Source organism: Microtus pennsylvanicus, chromosome 15, assembly GCF_037038515.1.
Source record: "Microtus pennsylvanicus isolate mMicPen1 chromosome 15, mMicPen1.hap1, whole genome shotgun sequence".
Taxonomy (NCBI): Eukaryota; Metazoa; Chordata; class Mammalia; order Rodentia; family Cricetidae; genus Microtus; species Microtus pennsylvanicus.
Window position 1 is genome coordinate 35,067,961 of NC_134593.1, and position 24,686 is coordinate 35,092,646.

Here is a 24,686-nt window from a genome sequence, read left to right on the forward strand (position 1 = left end):
CATGTCTTTAAAAAATAATTGAAGAGCATTTGTTTTGTTTTTACGTGCATGAGTGTTTTGATTGCATGTATGTGCGTTCACTATGTGCATGCCTGATGCCCAAGGAGGCCAGAAGAAGACTTCCTGGACCTGGAGGGACAGATGATAGTGAGCTGCATGCCATAAGAGCCAGGAACAAGACTCTTCTTCTGCTAGGATAGTACATACTCTTCAAATGCTGGGCCGTCTCTCCAGCCTCCCATACAAGGCTTCTTATGGCCTCCAGAGTCCTCACATCAACCTTAACGCCCTCAACCACCACTTGAGTCGTCAGCTTGGGATCTCGGTCCTGCTTGCACTGGATTTGAATTTGCCCCCAAATTCAAACTCTGGATTAACCCCAAGTTTGAATTCCTGAAGTCTGCCTTCCACCCTGAATAGGACAAGCCTTTCTCTGGTAGTTTTACTTAGCTCCTGCTTGCAAACTCCTTGTTTAGCCTGTACCATTCTTTGGAAATGATGGGAAAGATGACATTTACAAGACCTACCTTAGTCTTTTTTCCATTTCTTTAGTGGAATTGACGATGCCAGGCAGTGTATAAAGAAACCAGGTTTCTTTAGCTTAGTTACGGAAGTGTACCACCCAGTTCAGCCTCTATTAGGGGCCCTCTTAGCCCTCTCAAAAGGTCAGATTGCATAACCACAGCAGTGTGTCTAAGGAGGGACCACACAGTGAAATAGGAAGTCAATTCTATTGTGGGGGGAGGGTGCAGGCAGTCTCGATCTGTTCCAACAACCCACGCTCAAGGAAACTAACTCGGGTCTTACAGAACTACGTCAGTCTCTTCCATGAGAAATTCTTTCAGCGATTAAGCACCATCACCCCTGGCCAGGGTCCAAGGTTCCAACCAGAAACCACTCAACCCAGAGCCAGAGCACAGCAGACCGCGTGCACATGTGTCGGAGCCTAACACACTAAGTCAGGCTCTCAACCTGCTGCGTGCCCCGTGCATTATCCCTCACCCAGGGCTCTGAAGTCAGATCACATTTTAGATTTCTCTGGGCAGACTCAATGCTGCCAATCAAAAGTGATCCCTGCAATGGATCAAACCAGTTCCACTTATGGCCAGGCCCTTGAAGACCATGTGATTTCAACAATTCCTGTCCCGTCACTCGGAACATTCTTACTCTGGCTCTTTGGAAGAAGAAGAAGAAAGAGAGAGGAGCATGACCAAATGAGACTCCATCACTGGAATTATACTGGAAATTACCTTGAAAGAGGATGTTGGGGGCTGACCGTAAGGACCGTGAACATGAATGGTGAATCTTGGCAAGTGGTTCCTTGGTTGAGGCATTTCTCTTATGTTCATGTTGAGGCTCATGCTCCCTGTCATCTGCAGAAATGCAGAGAGGAGAAGCGTGGAGGTACGGAGATGCAGAGATGGGGATGCAGAGATGTGGAGGTGTGGAGGTGCAGAGCTGCAGAGATGTGGATGCAGAGATGGTGCAGAGGTGAGGAAATGCAGAGATGAAGAGATGATGCAAAGATGCAGGAATGATTTGAACATGTGGAGGTATGAAGATGCATGCTCTTCTTTGCTGGGACATGAGGAGCTGAGAAGCTCTCAGATGTGGGGTGGTTTGTGTTGGGGACTTTGGACCACCAGACCCTGAATTTCTTGTAAACAACCTGTTTTCCTCTGCTCTGAGCATCCTGCAGCTCTGAGCATGAGACCCTGATGGCAGAGAAGTGGGTTCTGATGGGTCTGTAGCTGAAAGATCCCAAGAGCTGGGGCGTGGCCAGAGCCCTGTATAAGCTGCCCCTGAGCACAATAAAGTTGGCATTCTTGGCACTCTTATAACAAGGATGACCTGTGTCCCCATGTCTCTGTCTCTCTGTGTGATTTTAAATCTCCAAGCCTAGTTCTCCTGTGTGGAGAGCACAGGAACAGTACAGGTGGAGGCCCCAGCGAGATTAGGAACCAGGGATCCACTGAAGAGATTGCCCTCAGGAATGGTGAGGGTGGATTGAAGATAGGTTTGTGTCTATATGTTTAAAAATAAGTAAAAATAATAATCATAAGCCACGAAAAGATGGAATATTCACAGAGAATCTGGATTATGTATATTATTGTGTTTAAGATTTTGACTGGAGGGAGACATTTGATTCTGGGAACTGCTAAGAAATGTATCTTGACTTTAAAATATGGGTCTAAGGATACGTTGCTTTGGAAAAGAGGTTCTACTTTTGTTTCCACAGAGGATGAGGACCTGCGGATTTCTTCTAGACTGGTGTGGTTTGATGAACCAAGACCCCCTGAAATGTCACTGTGAATACCCCCCAAAATTACTTTGCTCAATCATCAGTAGGTAGTACATAGTCTGGAGAGAACTACATCCAAATTCCCAACTGGAGGTTGTGGGGCTTGGGAGGACACCGTAGGCAGTGCCTGGTGCATCGGCAACCACGGCACCAGAGCTGAGGTGAGCCAGAGTTGCCCAGACCTCCAGGCTGCCCATCTATGGGCAGCGTATGAAGAGGCAGCAGCTGGAGCAGAGTTTCGGGAGAGTGTCAGCCAACTGCTGTGAGGACGCGCGGAGAGGCAGCAGTGGTTCCGGGCTCTGCGTGCCCAAGACTTTGACCTGAAGGACCGGCACAGCAGCCACAGAAGGTCCCCAAGCTCGCCTGCTGCCCCAGCTCCCAGCGGTGGAAGGTACATTACCCCCGTCCCAGTCAGTGCCCAGCCTGATGGAGCTGTCCCGGCTGAGAGAGACTGTGGGACAGTGGCTATGTTCTCTAGGGCATTTCCCAACGTATTGCTATCATATTTGTGTCCTGCTCATGCCAGTCCAACCCTTGGTGTAATTATAGGGGGATATGTTGGGGACTTCGCACCACCAAATCCTGACTTTCCTGTAAATACCTTGTTTTCCTCTGTTATGAGCAGCCTGCAGCTCTGAACACGAGACCCTGATAACAGGGAAGTGGGTTCTGATGGATCCGCAGCTGAAAGATCCCGAGAGCTGGAGCGTGGCCAGAGCCCTGTAAAGCTGCCTCTGAGCACAATAAAGTGGGCATTCTTGGCACTCTTGTATCAAGGATGACCCGTGTCCCTGTGTCTCTGTCTCTCTGTGTGTATGTTTTTAAATCTCCAGCCTGGTTCCCAGCTCACATATGGTAGAGTGCAGAACAGGCGGTGTGCTTTACAGATTTGTCCCCAAGGAACCTTGGGAAAACTGCCCAGCCTAGACCACTGATCCAGCCAAGATGCTCTTTTCTCCTAGTAGCCTGGGATCATCTCCTGTTCTGAACACAACCAGCTTGTGGAGCTCTTGCTCCATTAAGAGATTTTGGGAGAAAAAATGGAACCAAGAGAGGCGTCCGGAGCACCCCCAAAGGAAATGTAATCAAGATAGGGAGATTCTGGAACCTGCAATCTCATGAGGGTCTCAACTCAAAAGGGAGCACTATTCTCTTAAAATCTGACTGTGTGGCTGAACATGGAGGTACTTGAACACAACTTCTAAGGCTACTGAAGAGCCAGGGGTCCATGGTGGAAGCCCTGCCCCTCCCACCCCAGGTGGTCCATTCCCTCCAGAGTGGAGGTTTGGAGCAGGCTGGGAATCTGAATGACTTGAGTATAACATAAGAACAGTCAGTGCTGTCTACACCCTGAGCTAGCCCACAAAAGTCTATCCAACACATAATATAGTACGTCAGGTCTTATGCCTACCAGGCATTTGTTCTGTGTTTAAAAAAAAAATACTGCAAATGAACTTGGGCACACACCTGTGGACATCTGGAGACAGACTGTCCTAGGCTTGGGCAAACTCTGAGGAAGTCTGAGCATATGGTAAGTGCTAGATGGCCACCTGGTCCTTGACTAGTTACTCTAGAAAAGTGTCTTCGTGTTCTTTTCTTTTGTTTTCCTTTTTTTACAACCTATCTTCAATTAACTTCAGCTTGGGACACTCAGATATCTTTAAAGGCACATAGGCCATTTGCCAGGGTCTCAAGTATTCCTGTCTTTGGAATGTATTTTCTGTAGTATCTGCCTACCTGCCTATCTATCTATCTATCTATCTATCTATCTATCTATCTATCTATCTATCTGTCTATCATCTATATACATATGAATGTATTATGATATCTCTATATATGTATCATCTATAACTCATATTATCTATTATTAATTTTGAGACGTGGTCTTAAGACTATGTTTGGATTCACTATACAAACCAGGGGTAGCCTTGAACGTTTGCTCCTTCTGAGTTTAGCTGTTAGGATTGCAGGCACCTGTCACCATGCCAAATGGTTTGTTTTAAAAATCTAACTTACACTCTACAACACATGGGCACAGGAGACCACTTCCTACGTATAACTCCAGCAGCACAGACATTAAGGGCCTCATTGAATAAATGGGACCTCCTGAGACTGAGAAGCTTCTGTAAAGCAAAGGACACTGTCACTAAGACAAAAAGGCAACCCACTTACTGGGAGAAGATCTTCACCAACCCCGCAACTGACAAAGGTCTGATCTCCAAAATATATAAAGAACTCAAGAAACTAGATCATAAAAGGCTAATCAACCCAATTATAAAATGGGACACTGAGCTGAACAGAGAATTCTCAACAGAAGAACTTCAAATGGTCAAAAGACACTTAAGGTCATGCTCAACTTCCTTAGCGATCAGGGAAATGCAAATCAAGACAACTTTAAGATACCATCTTACACCTGTCAGAATGGCTAAAATAAAAAACACCAATGATAGCCTTTGCTGGAGAGGTTGTGGAGAAAGGGGTACACTCATCCATTGCTGGTGGGAATGCAAACTTGTGCAACCACTCTGGAAAGCAGTGTGGCGGTTTCTCGGGAAATTCGGGATCAACCTACCCTTGGACCCTTGGGAATATACCCAAGAGAGGCCCTAACATACAACAAAAGTATATGCTCAACTATGTTCATAGCAGCATTGTTTGTAATAGCCAGAACCTGGAAACAACCTAGATGCCCTTCAATGGAAGAATGGATGAAGAAAGTATGGAATATATACATATTAGAGTATTACTCAGCAGTAAAAAACAAGGACTTCTTGAATTTTGCACACAAATGGATGGAAATAGAAAACACTATCCTGAGTGAGGTAAGCCAGACCCAAAAAGAGGAACATGGGATGTACTCACTCATATTTGGTTTCTAGCCATAAATAAAGGGCATTGAGCTTATAATTCATGTTCCTAGAGAAGCTAAATAAGAAGGTGAATCCAAAGACAAACATATAGTCATCCTCCTGAATATTAACCTTCATCTGGCTATGAAAGGAGACAGAGACCCACATTGGAGCACCGGTCAGAAATCTCAAGGTCCAAATCAGGAGCAGAAGGAGACGGAGCACGAGCAAGGAACTCAGGACCGTGAGTGGTGCACCCACACACTGAGACAATGGGGAAGTTCTATCGGGAACTCACCAAGGCCAGCTGGCCTGGGTCTGAAAAAGCATGGGATAAAACGGACTAGCAGAACATAGCAGACAATGAGGACTACTGAGAACTCAAGAACAATGGCAATGGGTTTTTGATCCTACTGCACGTACTGGCTTTGGGGGAGCCTAGGCAGTTTGGATGCTCACCTTACTAGACCTGGATGGAGGTGGGTGGTCCTTGGACTTCCCACAGGGCAGGGAACCCTGATTGCTCTTGGAGCTGATGAGGGAGGGAGACTTGATCGGGGGAGGGGGAGGGAAATGGGAGGCAATGGTGGGGAGGAGGCAGAAATCCTTAATAAATAAATAAATTTAAAATAAAAATAAAAATCTAACTTACACAGCAACTTGTTTCTTTCCCCTCTTCCTCCCTTCCTGCTTCCCCCTCTCTCCCTCCTTCCCTTCCTCTCTCATTCCCTCTATCCTCTTATCCTTTTTTTCTTTCCTTCTTTCTTCCTTTCTTCCTTTCTCTCTGTGCAGTTTATATGTATACACGCATCTGTAGAGGTCAGAGGTCAACTTCAGGTTCCTTCCTCTCTTGCTCTCCACCTTATTTTTGGAGACAAAATCTGCCGCTGAGCCTGGACTTGTGGTTTCGGCTGAACTGCCCAGCTAACCAGCTTTTCCTCACCACTTGCCTGTTTCTGCCATCTAAGTGCTGGGGGTGCAGACATGCACAGCCATGCCTGACTTTTGTGTGGCTGCTGAATTCCAAACTCAGGCCATCCTGCTTGCACACAAAATGTTTTACCCACGGAGCTAGCTCTAGCCTGTTGCTGTTGGGAGCAGCGAGACCCCAGATCCTGAATTTCTTGTAAACAACTTGTTTTCCCTTGATCTGACTGCCTACAGCTGCTCTGAGCGCGAGACCTTCAGGAGTTCCTGATGGCAGGGAAATGGTTTCTGGTGGGTTTGGCTGGGGCGTGGCTATCTCTACATAAGCTTCCCCTGAACACAATAAAGGGGGCATTCTGGCATCAAGGATGACCTGTCTCTGTCTCTCTCTGTGTGAGTCTTTGTGTGTTTCAATCTCCAGCCCCTTGCCTGGTTCACAAACTGTATGGTGGTGCATAGAGTGCTGACGGGCACCGTGCGCTGCGTGTCGCTACCTGTTTGTCTTTGAGAGTAAACTGCTCATAACTTTTACTATCAATACAGCACTGTGAAGATTTTTTCCTGAATGGTAAACTCTTCATTTCAGAAAGGTTGGCAATAAGATCAGCATGATCATACACACACGCATGCACACACACACACGTCAGCAGTTCAGACTAAGATACTAATGAAAGTCCAAATAGAATTTTCTCATGATAGGAAGATAGCATTTGTATTTCAATGTTTTGTTTTTATAGAATCAGAAGAACTCAGGGATCAGCCAGAGGAGCTGAGAGATGACATGTCTTGTATTTCTCCTTCCTGCGGAGACAGTGGGGCAGGACATCATGTGTATCATGGACTTGGACCGTGTAGCGATCAGCTCAGAGCCACACAGATAGCCATTCATGTTCAGTCCTTGAATTCCAGCATATTCTGTTTCTGAGAAGACAAACGCCAGCTATTGATAGGCACACTGAGCTCAGATGTGCAGTGTCTCTTGGTGGAATGGCTTTTCCCAGTCATCTGATTGCTGGACAGAGCTTGTCATAATTTCAGTGAAACGGGACAAAGCAAAAGCAGGTACCAGGCATTTCCTATGAGTTTTGGGTTTTAGTCACCAAGATGGTTTTGCTTCCCGTTCATCCTTCGGCCAGCCCTGGACTCCCTTGCCTTCCCCAAGCTCCCTTCCCTTCTCCTGGCACATTGCCCAGCTCAGTTAGACTCAGCTATGCCCTGTCTTTTGCCTCCTGCAAGGAACTGTGCTTCCTAAGGGTCTTTTAACTCTACTCAGCTTTGAGACCAGCGAGTGCTTCAAACACTGTAAAAGGTCAACAAATAGTGCCTGGAATTTTGAAGTTGCACTGAAATAGATCTTTCATCATCAATTTATAATTAAAACTAAGAATTGTTTTTGTATTTGCACGGCACTGGAGATCAGACCAGGCCTCTGCATATCTAGGCAAGCAATCTACAATCGAACTGTATTGCCAGTCCCAGGGATAAGATTTAGGTCGGGAGTGAGAAGTCGGGACTTTTCCATGGGGGAAGAGAGAAAAGAAATAAGCAAACAGAGAAACTTCAGACAGGGATGTCCACTATGCAGGAGCTGTAACTGGATCGTATGGAGGAGTGCTGTTTTAATTAGCAAGGCCCAAGACAACCCCTGGAGGCAGTGACATCAGAGATGGAATCTGAAAGAGGCCCTTGAGTAACTTGCAATGACTCCCAGAGGCCAGCTCGGGGAAGGGATCTGAGGAGGGTGTGGGTTTGTCAGAGCGTTGAATTATCCAGAGATCTCTTCCTCTGCTAGAATGGGAGCAACGTTCAAGTTCTCTTGTGCACTCACCTGGGAACCACCTTCCCTTTCCTTGCTGACTGCTAGACTTTCCCACGACAGCATCCTCCTGGCTCGCCTGGGATCTCTGGGATAGCCTATAAGCATCCTATTTCTGCTCGGCCCACCCCAGGGAGTCCAGTGGATCCATGCAGTGCCTGCTTCTTCCGGGCTCACTTTACCATCTGGCGTGTGACTCACCACATGTGTCCTGGCACAGATGACGTCATTCGCCCCACAGATTTCCCAACTCTCCTCTTCGTGCCAGACACGGGGCCAGAATTTAAGACCTAACCACGAGCAAGAGTTGATTGTTTCCCGAGGAAGCTCATATTTTATGACTAAGAAACTACATTTTAGAAGCTTCTCCTCAGCAACAAAATATGTTTTGAGTAACTGAAGGATAGCCAGGCTGGAGAGAGGGAAACCCCCGGAGGTGAACATGGAGCATGAATACTCATGATGAAAGTCTCATTGTTATTCTACTTTTTTACCTGGAAAAACCTTCCAGGTCCCATTCATCAACTTCCCTCTCATCTACTTGTTATATGTGGTTCCATGCACGAGAATCCATCTCTAATGGCCATGGGCTAAGTCAGACCAGTTAGCACGGAATGTTTTGCCATCAAAAAGGAGAAAAAGGAACCATTCCTCTTTCTTCTAGAGTTCTTGGGAGGATACAACATAGGGCTGTTTGTCTGGTGGCCATCTTTCCTCCATAAAATAAAGCTTGTGTGAAACCCAAATATATAAAGGAAATTAGCCAGAAGGGAAGAAGGAAGGGAGAGAGGCGGTCAGGAGCCCAGGGTCCAGGATAGACTCTTAAATCAAGATGGACACCCTTGACTCAGATGACCAAGTCTTCAGTGTCTGAAACCATTTTAGTTATTTCTGTTATTCACAACCTCACAATTTTTTTCTTTTTTGAATTATTTACTTATTTTTATTTTATATGCACTGGTATTTTTGCCTGTGTGTATGTCTATGTGAGGGTGTTGGGTTCCCTAGAACTGGAGTTACAGACAGTTATGAGCTGCCATGTGGGTGTTGGGAATTGAACCCCGGTCTTCTGGAAGAGTAGTCAGTGCTCTTAATTGCTGAGCCATCCCTCCAGCCCCAACCTCACAACTTTCTGAATAATATAAATGAAAAGGCAAAGGCACATTGAGTCCCTTGCCCATGGTATCAGCTAATAAGGGGCTGACTCCGGAGACCTTACCCTGGATTGTCTCTGAAGTTAGAGCAGGAATAGACAGCCGTCAACGGGGCTGAGAGATGCTTGTGCAATTGAAACTGTAGAACTTGAGGACCTGATGACTGTGATAAACACGGGGGAAGTGACAAGGACAGCGAGCACAGGGACATCAGACAGCATAAAGGGAAGGTGGGAAAGAGTTGACAGGGGGGACTTGTGATCAGGACATTGCGAGGATGAAGTGTTTATGGGGCGTGCACATGGAGAAGCTGGACAGAAAGGCCTGAGCTGCCTGGATTCATTCAGCGTTTCCATCAGCATTATCTGGAGTCCTGGAGCAGGTGACAGGGATAGAGATGAGAACTCACTCAGTGTGGAGACATTTTTGGACCCAAGAGGTTACATTGACCTGAATAATCTCAAAGGGTCCTGGTGATTACATATAAAGGGAGAGCAAAAGGAGACTTTAGTATCATGGTTTCCTCTTCTGTGATTGCCCCACAGGCAGATAGTGGAGATGAAAGGAGTGAGCACACACACAGTGTTTGGGACAAGGCCTTGTGGATAGTGAGCCCGCTGTGTTCAGCTGGGATAGCGTGACGCTGCTGGTGCTGGTTGTGAAGGCACTGTGAAGAGCTGAAAGACTGGAACACGACTCGTCAGTTGTTGGGGTTAATGTATAACCCGGAAGTAAGCCTGTGCTTATCGTAAAGTAGTCCAAATAATTTACATAGATACCACTCCCCTGCAGGAGAGGGCTCAACCCCCACTCCTCTGCCACCTACACACTTTGACCATGGTGAGTCGTGGTTACTTGTAGTAATTAGGAGCGGCGGCGAGGCTGCGTCCCCAACACCCCAGCCACCTGCTCGGCTAGCTTTTGCCCCGAAATAATTACACAGACACTGTATTCTTTTAATCACTGCTTGGCTCATTTCTACCTAGCCTCTTCTAGGCTAACTCTCGCACCTGGACTAGCCCATTTCTTATCATCTGTATAGCAACCTGCTCAATCGGTACAATGTTAGCTGTATGTCTGTTTTTAAGGCTGACCATTTGGTATTGAATATCAATGGTGTGCTCTTCCTTGGGGAAGACTGTTTCTCCCACTCTCCGCATTCCCGGTTTTCTGTAGTTTTCTCTGCAGGGTTGAGGCCTGGGATGTCATCCCAATGTGTCATCCTTGTCCAGGTCACATTTAGGCAGTCATGCTGGTGAGACTTTACGGGTGGATCTTCTCTAACATTTCCAGCAGACAGACTCACAGCCAACTCCTGTTCCTCCAGCCCTGACATTCTCATCACCCCCTCTTCCACAGTGTTCAGAGCCTAAGGTGCAGGTTACCTTGTAGATGTATCAGCAGGGTCTGGGTTTCACAACTCTGTGTTTGAATTGGCTGTCGTGTTTCTGTAGTTCTCTTGATGAAGGGTGAGGACTGCACTCATCCGTGGAGGTTTGCTTTTCTATTGCTGTGAAGAGACCAAGGCAACGTATAAAAGAGGACATTTGTGGGGGAGCTGACCATGCTGTGGCCTTTCTGCCCTCCTGTCATGTGAACTTTTCCTTAGGCAAGTTCAGCAGTCCTCTCTCTGCGGGTTCTCTGTGTCCAGTTTATGCAATAGTCCAGGCAAGAGCAGTTTCTTGCCCAAATGGCTATCAAACTCCATAAGGTGCCTCTTCGATGCCCATCTTCCTCTTGAAGTAGATTGGTGCTGCCAGGAGCAGAGTGTCTCATTGTCATGAAAAGTCCTATATCAGTTACTGACTGCGTCCAAAGAGTACAGCTTGGGAAAGGGACAAAAATCCCTTGCTCGCAGGGGACTCTGGCAACTGCCCTTAGGCAAGGTGATCAGGCCAGCAGCAACAGTAAAAAGCCATGTTCACGGGGATCCCTCGGGCGAGGAGCCGAATACAGGGCTTGATTCTATATTCCCAGAGCCCATAGTCCAACCTGGCCATGGGAAGACACCAGACAAGGGCAGCTGAGGGGTTTTCTTCCAAATGTCTGCTTGGTGCCCTTCAAAACGGTCAAGGTCATCAAACGCGAGGAAAATCTGAGGACCATTGCTGTCCAGAGGGGACAACAGAAGACAAGATGAATAAATGCAGGCTACGAGCCTGCATAGGGCATTAATGCAGCCGCACAGTTAACAACACTGCTCCAGTATAGGCTTCTCAATTCGGATAACTGAATATAGAAATGTGAGTGTATAGGGCAAGGAAACTGAGTGAGGAGTGCAGGGGTGAGGAGGGGGAGCCCTGTACAGGGGTGAGGAGGGGGAGCCCTGAGCGTGGGTGAGGAGGGGGAGCCCTGGGCAGGGGTGAGGAAGGGGAGCCCTGTGCGGGGGGGGAGCCCTGTGCAGGGGTGAGGAGAAAAAGCCCTGAGCGTGGGTGAGGAGGGGGAGCCCTGAGCGTGGGTGAGGAGGGGGAGCCCTGGGCAGGGGTGAGGAAGGGGAGCCCTGTGCAGGGGTGAGGAGGGGGAGCCCTGTGCAGGGCTGAGGAGGGGGAGCCCTGAGCATGGGTGAGGAGGGGGAGCCCTGGGCAGGGGTAAGGAAGGGGAACCCTGAGAATGGGTGAGAAGGAGGATCCTGTGCAGGGGTGAGGAGGGGAAGCCTTGTGTACTGTCTTCACAGCTTTTCTGTAAGCATAAAATTACTCTAAAATAAAAATATTATTCTAGAATGCAAAATGAAGCTGGAGAGATAGCTCAGAAGTTAAGAGAGGGCACTTGCTGCTCTTGCAGAGGACCTGGGTTAAATTCCCAGCCCCCACATGGAGCACCTGTAACTCCACTCAAAGGAGGAGCACCTACCTGCACACATGGGGTGCTCAAACAGAGAAGCAGACACATACACATAAATAAAAATAAATATTTTAAAATGAAAAATATTTCCACTGATAAAAATACCTACCAGCAAATATTTTTGTATGTTAAAAAGTATGTGTACTTTTAGCCTTTTAATTTACATTGAATTTTGTTATAAGTATTATACATTTAGAGAATTTTTTTTTTGCTTTACAAAGCCCAACATCTCCATCTTTAGGCATTTTTAAATTTAGCATATATATGTACAAAATAATGCATTTCATTGTGAGACTTTTCATACATGTATATAATATACACCGATCATATTCACCCTCCATGACCATTTTCCATTTCTCTTTTTCCTTTTTTTGAGGGTACAGTTCCTCTCACCAAATAGCCCCCCTTTTATTTAGGCTTATAGTTAGGGTTACTATTTCAATGTAGACTCCATACACCAGTGTCTACCTTTTCAATATTGCGCCCTCATTCCTCCATGGGTCTGTGTAATCATGGCATCACCAAACACCCTGCCCACCTCTATAAGGGTTTCTGCTGGGGCCGCTGTGCTGTGTCGTGGTTGCCTGGGGCTCCCTAGTGCACGAAGGATGCCCGAGCTCACATCTGATGAGTTATAATGATTTTTCTACATCCTTTGCATTCCAACTCTACCCCCTCCCCATCTCAATCAGACCCTGGTAATTAAAAGAGATGATTTTGTTCAGGATTTTAAGCTATGTGCTAGGGCCAGCAGGAAAACTTTGTAATAAGCGGTATGGATTGAGGGAAAGGCCCAGCTTCAGGGAGGCGATACAACAGGGTGGCCCCCGTGGTTGGGAACATCTGATACCAGGGCGATTAATAGTCATGATGGTGATAAGCATTTCAAGAATTGTTTAGGTTTTGTCTAGTCTTTGTCTGCTCACATTCATGACTGGGCAAGATTTCCATGCTGCAAATGAAGGAACTGGAGCCGCTGGGGAGGGAGCGAGCTGTTCGCAGCTAAGTAGCATAATTTTAAACTAAGTGTAGGTTTCAAATTCAATGGGCTTTTCGGTGCCTCGATAGAGATTAAAGGTCAGGCAGTTCGGTCCTTCATACTGTGGGTTAATGGCCTTCCAAATTACTATATTTACCAGCTTTAAAAATATCCAGATCCCCAAGATCTGCCCGCAGAGATTTTGACTCAATAGTTTTGAGGGAGGCATAGGGCCGTAGCAAGCTCAGTGGCGCAGGCCGGTGCTGCAGAAGGCCTTTGCCTCCTTCTGCAGTCCTCATGCACAGGCAATACTGAATCTTGGGGAATATAATGATGTAGAAATGGATAGACTCTTGGCTGGGAGGTGGTGGCACATGCCTTTAATTCCAGAACTTGGGAGGCAGAGCCAGGTGGATCTCTGAGTTCAAGATCAGCCTGGTCTACAAGAGCTGGTTCCAGGACTGTTTGCAAAGCTACAGTGAAACCCTGTCTCAAAAAAAAAAAAAAAAAAGAAAAAAGAAAAAGAATAGACTCTTAAATGCTATTTTCCGGTGGGGGGTAGTGGAAAAGTGATTTAGTGGCTAAGGATGCTTGTTGCTCATGCAGAGGACCAGAGTTCAGTTCCTAGTACTCATGTTGGGCAGCTCCCAACTGCCTGTAACTCCAGCTCCAAGGCATCTGTGACCCCTCTTCTTGCTTCCAATGGCAGCTGTATGCATATGTGCATGTACTCATATAGATACATAAATGTAATAAAATAACTCTTTAAAAATGATGCTCTAAGCAATAGTCTGTTGTAACAACAAGTAAAATGGTCTTTAGGAGATGGAGGGAGGTCTATAGCAGATGAAGGAAGGTCTTTAGGAGATGGAGGGAGGTCTATAGGAAATGGAGGTCTATAGGAGATGGAGGGAGGTCTATAGGAGATGGAGGGAGGTCTATAGGAGATGGAGGGAGGTCTATAGGAGATGGAGGGAGGTCTTTAGGAGATGGAGGGAGGTCTATAGGAGATGGAGGGAGGTCTTTAGGAGATGGAGGGAGGTCTATAGGAGATGGAGGGAGGTCTATAGGAGATGGAGGGAGGTCTATAGGAGATGGAGGAAGGTCTATAGGAGATGGAGGGAGGTCTATAGGAAATGGAGGTCTATAGGAGATGGAGGGAGGTCTATAGGAGATGGAGGTCTATAGGAGATGGAGGGAAGTCTATAGGAGATGGAGGGAGGTCTTTAGGAGATGGAGGGAGGTCTATAGGAGATGGAGGGAGGTCTATAGGAGATGGAGGGAGGTCTATAGGAGATGGAGGGAGGTCTATAGGAGATGGAGGGAGGTCTATAGGAGATGGAGGGAGGTCTATAGGAGATGGAGGGAGGTCTATAGGAGATGGAGGGAGGTCTATAGGAGATGGAGGGAGGTCTATAGGAGATGGAGGGAGGTCTATAGGAGATGGAGGTCTATAGGAGATGGATGTCTATAGGTGATAGTGGTCTATACGTGGTGGGGGTCTGTAGGAGTTAAATGGGAACGGTTACAAAGGAGATTCCAGAGAGGGATGCTGCTCTGATCTTAGATTTCCCAGTCTCCAGAACTGAAAAATAAGGGGCTGCTCTGTAAACCCCTAATCAAAGGTATTTCGTTATTACAGAACAAATGTATTATTAAAATTATTAAAATTTGTTTTCAAGCTGTTTTTTTCTCTTTAATAACTAATACCCCTTTACACCGTCTTCCTAGAATGCATCCATATGATTTCTGTGCTCTCTTTCTGCGGCTTCCCAGCAGCAGGCCTCTAAGCCACAGCAGGTCACAGACTGCCTCCCTTCCCAGTCCTCAATCTGGCACTGCCTGCCACAAAACTGGGCCTTGTCACAACTGAAACTTCAGCCAACAACGCTTGTACCTGTGTTCTTGCAGCTCTGGAGCAAAGAGATGCAGGAGGGGTTAATCTGAGCATCTTCCCACCCCAAAACACTTGGCCAAATATGGGTTAATATGTCAGTGCTTAAAAAACAAACAAACAAACAACAAAAGAAACCAAAGAAATCAAAACTCCGATATCCACAGTCACTGGCCGGTTTCCTCAGCCTGCATTATAGATTTATAATTCATAATCTTCCTATTTTGTTTAGTTTTCTGGCATGCCTAAAATCAGATAGGTGTAATTCTTTAAAATTGCAGTTTGTTTCTACTCTGTCTCGCTGTGTCTTGTGTGGCTTGCAGGTTTTTTTTTCTTTTTTAAATTTTATCTCTGCCTTTTGATCGCTATGTGAAAATAAATACCCATCTACTCCTAACTCCAGCTACGGAAGAGGGGCCCTTCTAATAGGAGTCATTCAAGTGCTCTGAGAACAAAGCCACATCGTGCCATTGGTGTGTGATTGGCACAGCTTCTACTGGTCCACACTACGGTTCCTTGGCTTCCCACAGGAACACTTTCCTGAAAGACACAGCCAAGAGAAGGAATCAAAAGCCTAGAAACCATTTTCCCTCCGTGTGACGATGGCTTCTCAAAGTCCCTTCAGAGACACTGGAGCAGCAGAAGGGGGAGGGCATCTTTCCACTTTACATAAAGACACCCACACCTCCCACGAGGCATCTACCACCCCCAGGGAATACATTTCTCCAAGTCACACACTGCAGGAGACTCCAGGGGGTAGGTGCTGTGAATGTGCACTGAGTGCCCCCTCTGGACCAGGCCCCGCAGAATCGCCTCCCATAATTTTATTCTATTAACAGACGGCTATCTCTTTCAACCAGGTGGATGAATTACATGCATGCGATTCACCACCTGTGGCTGTCTTGGTGGTTGGTATTCTCTGGGACCTCCTTGGCCTCAGGAAGCGTGTGCACCACAACCTAGGCTTGGCAGACTCTCCTGAAAACCTCCCAAAGATCACAATTCCTTGTGAGCAGCCCTTCCGCTTGCTAGGGACACCTGGAAACGGGACATAATTGGCTGATGCAATCCTGCCGTTTCACCTGCTCCCAACCTTAGATTTATTTATTTAAGTGTTCCCCTCTCCCCAGAGTCCCTTGAGGTCAGGAAATAGTTCAGTTCTTTTTCAGACATCCGTCTGTGTGGAATAGTTTTATATCAATTTGACATAAGCTAGAATTAGTTATCTGAAAAGAGGGAACTTCAGTTGAAAAAAAAAACTGAATTAGGGATTGAAGCGGGAGAGCCCAGCCCATTGTGGGTAGTGCCACCCTGGGCTGGTGGTCCTGGCTGAACAAGGGGAGTAAGCAGTAAACAGCACCCCTTTGTGGCCCCCCTGTACCAGCTCCTGCCTCCAGATTTTGCGCTGAGTTCCAGTCTTGAGTTCCTTTGAAGATGAGCTGTGATGTGGAAGCTTAGGTGTTATTAGGAACCTTCTGGTGGATCTAGACTTAGATCTAAACATGTAGTCTGTAGAATCAGAGAGGTAGGGGCTTCTGGTCAATGAAATATTTATAACAGGCAGGTGGCTACCCAGAGGTAGGACATGTCTGGGTCATCAGGGTAGATGCAAGACCCTCAAAGAAGCTGAGGTAAGAAACATGACAAACTTCAGCCCTCTGGGGAAAGAAAAAGAGAGTTCTGGCAAGGAGGAGGCAGACGGCAAACTCAATGCCAGGCAGCTGTGGTTTGGGGCTGGGTTCCAGGGCGAGCAGGGATGTCCAAATATGAGCTGAGCAGGTACCCAGTCATATGCCAGGCTCGGCCCCAGGAACCAGCAGAAAGTTTCTGGAGCAGGACACATGGATGTCCAAAAGTTCTCCTTAGGCCCCCAGATCCTAGCCTTGGGGCCACAAGATTGGCTCTTCCTATGCTGGGAGAGGCAAGGGCCCCAAACTATGGTTGGATCAAACCTGGGTAGGCTCAGCTGGGCCCTCCCAGCGGGTGGGTAAGTTATGTAGCTATCCTGGGGGTTGTGTATTACCTCCTCATCCCCTGACCCTCATTCATCCCCACGTAGGCAGCCATTATTACAAACTGGAACAAATGGGGCCTGGCAGAAACTGTCAGTAATTCTGCCTCAAATCTCTAAATATAAACATAAACAGAGGCTATAGACCATAGATATGTCCATACATACCCAGAGATTTACATAAGCTAGATCTAATACACACAGCAGATGAATTTCTCAACAGTTATATTGAGATCCTGGGTTTTTTGTTTATTTGGTTTTTGTTTGGGCATAGTCTCACTATGTAACAAGCTAGCCGAGAGCTTGTTATGCAGAACAAACAGGCTAGCCTTGAACTCACAGAGATCTGCTTGCCTCTGTCTCTGGATTTGATTAGGATTAAAGGTACGCACCACCTTACACAGCAAAATCCTGGTTTTGTAAATAAGCCCTAAGTAGAAATTGTCAAGGTGACAGCACCCGAGGGGACATGTACTTCTAACTTCCATTTTTTTCTTTCTTATCTTATTGTTCAGAGATCAAGCATCCTTACTTGGTGATCAAATATAGTTTTTTCCTTCAACTCATTTTGCTATTCATTTTTGTTTCCAAGTCCTTGATGCAATAATTTTATGGATATGTATCCCATGAAGCTTTCAATGATTTGGTAGAAACCGTGTATTATTTAGAAAAATAATGACTTGAATTTTTTAGAACTTTTAAAGAAAGAACCAGCAAAGTCTATGAACCGACAAAGCACTGAGTTACAGAAAAGCAACCTTGCTGTAATAAATGCTATCCTGTCTTAAAAGCCAGCTGGAGCGTTTTGAGCCCAGGTTTCACCCTTTGTTGCGTGACAGTGTGTGTCCTACTGTGTAGGAAGGAATTTAATCCAGGTCCCTCCTTGCTAGAAACTTCTGGCCTCTCGCTATGGCAGCATCGCTCACTTGGCACCCGCCCTCTCTGCCATCCTTGCGAGCACACCTAGGAATGTTGGCTGCATCCTCTCGGGGTAATTCACACAATAGTTTTGTAGTCTTTTATCTGACCCACTTGGTCAACACGGCGCCTTGACTCGAAGATATCGGGGAAGAGAAAGGCCCGCAGTGTCACCGGGCCATTCCTCAGGGTGGGGCAGGAGAGAGTCGCAACTGGATCTGCCCTGTCATCGGGAGCCGATCTCCCCTTGTTAACTCAGAGCAAACAGGGCCGGGGCTGGTGAGGAGGACGGAACCTCCCTCTCACCTGGCTCCTCACTTTGCCCATATCCATTCTCCCTACGACAGCTATTCTTTTGTTTGTCTGTTTGCTTGTTTGTTTTGGTTTTTCAAGACAAGATTACACTGTGTATCCCTGGCTGTCCGGAACTAGCACTGTAGACCAGGCTGGCCTCAAACTCACAGAGCTCTGCCTGCCTCTGGCTGTTGAGAGCTGGGATTAAAGGTGTGCGCCACCATTGCCTGGCAATAGTAATTCTTTTTGCTATACTTTTGATTTGTGTATGTGTGGCATATGTGTATATGTGACCTGTGTGTGTTTATGGAAGTGTGAGCACATATAATGGCCAGCGTTGGACATAATCCTTAAGGACACGCCACCTTACCTGAACACTGGAACTCACCTAGGCTGATTGGCCAGCATGTGTGCCAATCAACATTTTGTTTCTATCCCCGCCTTCTGAGGCCCTAGCTGTGTCCTGCCCCACCTTGCTTCTGCATGGGTCGTGTGGATCCACACTCGGCTGTCATGTTTTCCCAGCAACTCCTCACCCTGAGTCTAAGGTTGACTTTAGAGACACAGTTTACGGCTGACGAGAGGGCTTGGTGGGCAGAAGTGCTTCTGCACAAGCGTGGAAATTGGAGTTTGATCCCCAGAAGTGGAGGGCAGGAACCGACCCCACAAAGCTGTTCTCTGACCTCCACGTGTGTGCTTTGGCCTGTGCATACCCACACATGTTCCAGGCCAGTCGGGTGATGTAATGGGACAGGGGTCTAACTAAAACAGAGCATAAAACAAAAGCCTTTACGTTTCGGCTCACGCTAGCAGTGATGTGGTCCTTTGCGCGTCTTTCAGCTTGACGGTGCAGTTGACACAGCAAAGAGCATCAATGGTGTGTGTGTGTGTGTGTGTGTGTGTGTGTGTGTGTGTGTGTGTGTGTGCGCGTGCGTGCGCACGCGTGTGTGTGTGTGTGTGTGTGTGTGCGCGCGTGCGTGCGCACGCGTGTGTGTGTGTGTGTGTGTGTGTGTGTGTGTGTGTGTGTGTAAAACCCTGTACTAATTTGAGCACCTAGGAGCATTTTACAAAAGGAAAGGTGATTTCTCCTTGTTTTAGTTTTATGAAACACCTCTGGGGCACATCAGAAGTAGGAAGACTTTGGTACCATTGCCTTAACCCAGAGACTTTTCTAGAAATAATCCAAGGAATTTCTTCAGCAGTCCATGTCTCTACCAAAGGACAATTAGGAGATGGGGTGGGGACAGAGACAAGGCAACAAAGCTCTTTCCTAACAAATGTATCAGCATTCAGATGCTCTGCGGTGTCCCCTCTTCAAGTCACTGTGATGCACACTCACCTGTCCCTGCTCAGGGCAGAGCTGAGACCTGGGGGACGGGTGAAAACTTCCAGAGCGATGTGAGAGTAAGACACACCGGGAGATGTGGAACGGCCACTCAGTCCCATCTACACGGTTCTGGAATGTCATGCTACCAAGGACACAGAAAGGGACATTTGGGTCTGTATTTGAGTCGGCATGAAGTAGCCCTGCCATTTCCTGATTTCCTCCGAGGAACATTTGGCAGCACCTAGGAGTGATGGGAGTCTGTAGGGGGATAGATAGCTAAGGCAGGATTTGGGGGCAAAGAGGATGCTGGGAAGAAGACGGCAGAGTGGCCAGCCAGACACAGAGGAAGCGACATGGGGAGTATAGACAGATGAAGTAATGAGTCACGTGACAGTCTATAAATTAATATAAATGGGTTCATTTAAAGGCTACTTAGGAACAAGCCTAAGCTATCGGTCAAGCCTACATAATTAATAATAAGTCTCTGTGTCATTCCTGGGGAGTCAGCGGTCCTGATGAGAAGGTCCAGCTCTAGGCATGCCTGTGGGGCACTATCTTAATAAATTAACCGATGTGGGAGCGCTCAGCCCAGAGTGGGCAGCCACAAATCCTAAGCAGGGCGGGCTAAAGTACCTAAGGGTAAGGAGGTAGCATGGAGCCCAATAGATGGAGCAAGTGAGTGTGTCTGTCTTCTTTTCCCGCTGCTCCCCACTGTGCCTGTGATGTGACTCACCTGTTTAAGACCCCTGCCTTGGCTTCCCGACAACGATAGATCACAACATGGAACTGTAATGGAAAATAAACTTCCTTTTTTCCCACGCTGATTTTTTATTTGAGATTATAATTTAATTACAATATTTCTCCCTCCCCTCCCCCCCCCCAGTATGCCCCTCTCCCTCACTGTCAAACTCATGGCCTCTTTTTCTACTAATTGCTATTGCATGCATATATACATACATATATAGTCCTAACTATAACCTGTTCAGTCAGTATGATGTTGATTGTACGTATGTTTTCAGGGCTGACCATTTGGCACTGGTCAACCAGTTGGTTTGAACTTATTTCTGTGTTATGGGAGTTTTGCCTGCACACATGTCTGTGTGCCACATTCACGTCGGGTGCCAGTGGAGGCCAGACGTCATTGGATCTCTGGCACTGGGGCTATAAATAGTTGTGAGATGTCACGTGGGTGCTGGGAATTGAACCTGGGTCCTCTGGAAGAATGGCCCGTGCTCTTAACCACCGAGCCATCTCCTTACCCCTCATGTGGCTTTTTATCAGGTTATTTTATCACACCAACAGATTTGTTTGGTTTTATCCATGCCATACTTATGCTGTATGTAAATTAGGTTTGGTACATTATCACATACTTCCTCTGGCCCATTCTTGGTTAATAAGAGAGAGAAGTACTCTCTGCTTGTGATCATAAAGATGGACATATAAGGATGGAAGGGAAGATTACCCAGCTGCCCTAAAATACCTTAAAGAGAGACCACATTTCATTAGCGGTTAAAAGCTAAGAGATGAGCTGGTGAGAGGGTTTGGAAGATGCTAAATTTCTTTCAAGTCATTTTTTCTCTCCAACCACAAGCATTCATTGGGGGGGGGTTCAAAATACTTCTGCGTCTGGCTTCAGTGGGTAACCAGGGAATGGATTTAACCTCTTGCCTTTAACAGCTCAAAGTCTGGATAAAATATAGGAAGCATCAGCTCTCAGACGCTACACAGCAGGCAGCACAGAGACAAGACGAGGGCGGAGGATAGGTGAACCCTGTAATTGCCCAGCTTGTGGCCCAAAGGCAGCTTCCGGGCTGGAGTCCAGGGAAGAGAGGGGGAAGAGCTCACAGTCAGATTGGGAGGAGGGACGGGTGTAGACCGATGGCTAAGGTGGGTGCTGGAGCCACCAGAACCATGGAACTGTAGAGGGGAAAGAGGGAGGGAGGAAGAGAAGGGGGACAGAAGGATCTCTTTGAACTTTAGCTGAATACTGTTCTATGTTCAGACAGGTATCAGATAATTTACATTTCCCCAGCCAGAGAAGAAAGATTATTCCCCCAAAAGGGGACTTTTCTTATTTAGTTCAGTATAGTTATACAGTGAAATGGTTTCTGAACCAAGGACTAGTCTTCACTGACATCCACTGATGGCCAGGACTTTAATTCAGTGCCAGAACAAAGCCCAACAATATTCAAAGGAATAGAAAAAAAACCCAGCAACTATAGTGCAGAATCCTATTGGCAGGCAGGGCCAGAGAGAGGGCTCGGGAGGTGAAGGTGCTTGTGGCCAGGCCTGATGGTCTGAATTCAAGTCTCAGAACTCACTTTATGGAGGGAAAGAAATGATAGAAACGATAACTTAGCAGACAATGACATTGAAGTCTCTACTTCAAATATCTTCTCAGAGTATAAGAAAGTGGAGGAAATCAGAAACACATTGAAAAGAGGAGCCCATGGTATAAAAAGGCAGCAGTTAAAACAGAGGGATGGAAAGTCAAGGATCGGAAATGAAAAATGCTGAATAAAGCACTTATCAAATCCCAAAACAGAAAAGATAAATACAGTCGACAACAGTAACAAGGCATCTAACTACCTGAAAAGGGGTGAGACAGAGACACAAGACCTAGCGGAGTGTCAGTACACTGCCAAACTCACACGCCGACGTGAGCAGATTGCATGGGAACAATTGAGAAGAAAACAGTGTAGGAGGAGGGCAAGGGAATAGTTGGTGGACAAGCCAACCAGGGAAAGCATACTGAGGTGTTGAAAGCGGATAATAAAGAAACTCTCAAAGGCAGGCAGAGGAGAGACTCACAGAGGAGCAGACCAAGACAGCAGATTTCCTGTCAGAAAGGACCCAGTGCTGAAGACAACTGTGGAAACATTTTTTGGTCACTGTGATAACTAGCTTAAAGAAAGAGATACTTATTTTGGCTCATGGTTTCAGAGGTTTCAGTCTGTGTTTACTTGATTCTGGGTTTCTGGGATTTTGGGCCTGTAGGAAGGCCACACATTATGTTGGCAGGAAGCTATTTACAAGAGGAGTCAGAGATAGGATCTACCCTTCCAGTGAACTCCCTTGGTGGTAAGTCTGGGTTTGTTTGTTTGTTTGTTTGTTTGTTTGTTTTGGTCAATGTGACATAACTAGAGTTTTCTGAGAAGAGGAACTCAACTGAAAAAGTGGCTGATCAGACAGGCCTGTAGGCAAGTCCTGAAGGGCATTTTAAAATGATTGATATGGGAGAGTCCAGCCCACTGGGGAGATTGGACCCACTGAACTGGTGGGCCTGTGTGGTATAAGAAAGCAGGCTGGGCAAACCATGGAGAACAAACTAGAAGGCATTGTTCCATGGTGCCCTCTGCTTCGGTTCCTGCTTCAAGTTCCTGCCCTGACATCATTTCATGACGCACTGAACACTGTTAGCTAGAGCAAACTCTTTTCCGAATTGTTTTTTTGTACTGCCCGCCTGTACTACATGTACTACGGTACTATGCCTGTAGTATGGTGTGCCTGTTTGCGAGTCTCAGGCAAGAGCCTGGAGATTTAAACACAAAGATACACAGAGACAGAGACACACGGGTCATCCTTGAAACAAAAATGCCCCCTTTATTGTGCTCAGGGGCAGTTGATATAGGGCTCTGGCCACATCCCAGCTCATCAGAACCCACTCCCCTGCCATCAGGGTCTTGGGCTCAGAACAACTGCAGGCTGCTCAGAGCAGAGGAAAACAAGTTGTTTACAGGAAATTCAGGGTCTTGTGGTCTGCAGTCCCCAATAGATTTTGGTCATAATCGAATCGTTGCACTAGAAATCAAACTGGTATAGTGAACTACTTCCTTTAATAGGCCTGACTTCCTAGTCTCCATTGCCTCTACCTCCAAGGGCATCAAAGTAAGACTCCATCAGGGGAGCGAATAGAATTATGGAACTCACTGATTCAAACAGAGTCCTTATGATTCAACGCCCTCCATGATGGGATCACTAGCAGGGACCAAACTTTCAAAGCCTAAACTTTTTAAAGACCCTTCACATTTGAACTGTCACACTAGACCGTCAGCTTCAAAGCAATGGGAGGAAAACTGCCTATTTGAAATTCCACATTCAATAAAAATACGTTTCAAAAATCAGAGTAAAATTTTAAAAATTTCAGATAAAAGTTGAACAAATTCACCACAAGTTGTTTGTAGTATAAGAGATATTAATAGAATTTTCAGGCAAGATAGAACCTCAGAAAAGATCTATGCAAATGATGGGACAGTGTCATAGATAGCAAATACATGAATAATTTATTTCAAAGGAGTCACAATGTGTTATAATATTAACATGTGCTAAAGCCGATGCATAAAATAGCAAAATGATATGAAGGAGTAAAAGGGTACTTTATAAGATTTCTGTCTTATAACGTAGAAGAAGACTATTTGAAGTTAGGTTGATGCATGATATAAATTTAAATGTGTATTACATGCAAACATGTACTGCAAGATATAACACAGTGAAGATATAACATCAGTGAAGTTCTATTTTAAAAATCCAATATTCAATATCAATGACTTTATCACTTCAAATCTGTGTCTTTTACTCTGACTTTTAAATGCTGACCTTTGTCGTTTCAGAATCTAACCTTTTTTTTTTTTTTGTGGTTTGGCATCTGTTCCTCTCTTATTAAACAATACCAAATAAAACAGCAGGGGATATATTTTCGGCAGCGTGCTGGTCTCACCCAGCTAAATTTGGTCCTGTGGAATTTGTTGGTGAGGACAAGCGATGTGAGAATTCCTATGCTTGAAGTAATGCTGGCGCCGAGCCATCTCCAGTTAAACGATGCATTTGGAACAAACTGTGTTTACAAATGGATTCTGTCGTCTACACACAGCAGAGCTTTCTGCTAGGAAAACCGTGCAAGGTCTGTGACTCGGAGGTCCCCTCCACCCTCCACAGCAAAGGGGAGAGCACGCACTTCCCCGGGGCCCTTCCTGACCACTGTGGATCGCATAGGCTTGTGGAACTCGCTGTGGAAAGTTCCCTGCTCTTGCCAGGGGAGCAGGACTGAATACCAACCTCTCTATTTTTCCATCAGTGTCATGGCCCTATTTGGAGCTCAGATGGGGAGCATGTCGGCCTTGAGATCCAAGCAAGGTCTGCAACCAGGGGGTGGGCGATCTGATAGCAGAACATTCGGGTGCAGTAACATGCCTTCGTGGTAAATCCTGACATGGAAGCCAAGAGATCCAAAGGATGTCTCAATCTTTCATCTGCTAGATCAGAACAGAAGAACGGTTCAGCTGCCTGGACCTTTTTTCCTGCATTGGGCCAGCTTTGTATTTTCTCCTAAATGCCCCCATAATAACCAATGATAGAACGTTGCATTGGCTTT

The 24,686-nt window shown here is 46.4% G+C and overlaps 1 long non-coding RNA gene across 1 annotated transcript; it reads left to right on the plus strand.

The window, feature by feature from the left end:
* Window positions 1-926: 926 nt before the first annotated feature.
* LOC142835711 (uncharacterized) lies at window positions 927-3,188 on the plus strand. The gene is made up of 3 exons (XR_012907920.1): window positions 927-1,299; window positions 1,380-2,693; window positions 2,928-3,188. It is a non-coding gene; the product is annotated as an uncharacterized LOC142835711 (long non-coding RNA).
* The last annotated feature ends 21,498 nt before the right edge of the window (window positions 3,189-24,686 follow it).